Source organism: Pinus tabuliformis, chromosome 2_2, assembly GCF_031772625.1.
Source record: "Pinus tabuliformis cultivar Carrire ecotype Pingquan chromosome 2_2, CPIR1, whole genome shotgun sequence".
In the NCBI taxonomy this organism is placed as follows: domain Eukaryota; kingdom Viridiplantae; phylum Streptophyta; class Pinopsida; order Pinales; family Pinaceae; genus Pinus; species Pinus tabuliformis.
The window spans coordinates 995,163,625-995,164,878 of record NC_142300.1 but is presented as its reverse complement, the minus strand read 5'-3'; the positions used below and the strand labels follow the sequence as shown (position 1 = coordinate 995,164,878).

The 1,254-nt window shown below is 34.8% G+C and overlaps 1 non-coding gene across 1 annotated transcript; it reads right to left on the bottom strand.

The window, feature by feature from the left end:
* Positions 1 to 775: 775 nt before the first annotated feature.
* Positions 776 to 849, bottom strand: TRNAP-UGG (transfer RNA proline (anticodon UGG)). The gene has a single exon. It is a non-coding gene; the product is annotated as a tRNA-Pro (tRNA).
* Positions 850 to 1,254: the final 405 nt, after the last annotated feature.

Genomic DNA, 1,254 nt, shown 5'->3' with positions numbered 1-1,254 from the left:
TAGGTAATTGTCTCATGAAGATATGTATAAACCATATTTCATTCAGTCCTTCCACGCCTACTATAACTATAATTAGTTATTTCGGTTTCTTATTGGCTTCTATCATTTTCACCCTAGTCCTATTCATTAGTTCGAGCAAGATACAACTTATTCAAAATGAAGGAAGGGGAAACCCTCTCAGTTCACTATTTCAATTTCAATAATTTTGTTTATTCCCTATATATAAATTTATGATCATTGAGATTCATAGCAAATTAAGGGTACTATCCAGTATAGCTATTATCCCTACTTATTCCGTTGAATAGAAATGATTGAGGCTTTGCCATTCGGAATTGTGTTAGGTCTAATTCCTATAACTTTGGCCGGATTATTCGTAACTGCATATTCACAATACCGACGTGGTGATCAATTGGATATTTGATCCTGGAATATCCTCCAATTTCATTGGCCTCCTACTTTTCCTGGGAGGTCAGATTCCATTGCTCGTTCCAGTTGGAATGAATTATCGATAATTTTGAGGGTTGGATTTGATAGGAAAAGAATCACGCTCTGTAGGATTTGAACCTACGGCATCAGGTTTTGGAGGCCTACGTTCTACCGAACTGAACTAAGAGCACTTTCTTTAATATTCGGAGATGAAGGAAAAATACCTTTTGGTGATACTCTTAGAGAAAAACACTTTCGCATCTGATACGATTCAATTATTTGATGTTCCCGTCGAATCAATATCAAATGATCTTTCATTCCTTTCTTTCCATAGAAAAGAAGGGAAAGGTAGGGATGACAGGATTTGAACCTGCGACATTTTGTACCCAAAACAAACACGCTACCAAGCTGCGCTACATCCCTTCTAATCATTAGACAATGTTATTTTAATTTTATTTTATAGAATTCGAAATATGTTTCCCACATTTTTCCACCTTCATTTCTCTTTGGTCTCATGAGTGAAAAGACTTTATACATGTAAGGTCTATTATCTAGAATATCATTATTAATTATGGTGATGAAACATCTTTTTCCTTTTCTATAAATAGGACCACAGCCTGGATCACATTATATATATATTCATCAGTTCCGAGTTTTCTCTAGGATTCATAACTATTGATATGGTTGAATCACTTACACATTATGATCAATAAGGAGAATTTACAATGCAAGATCTAAAGACCTATCTTTCCACAGCGCCTGTGTTAGCTATTTTATGCGTCAGTTTTTTAGCCACCCTATTGATAGAAATCAATCGTTTTTTTCCAA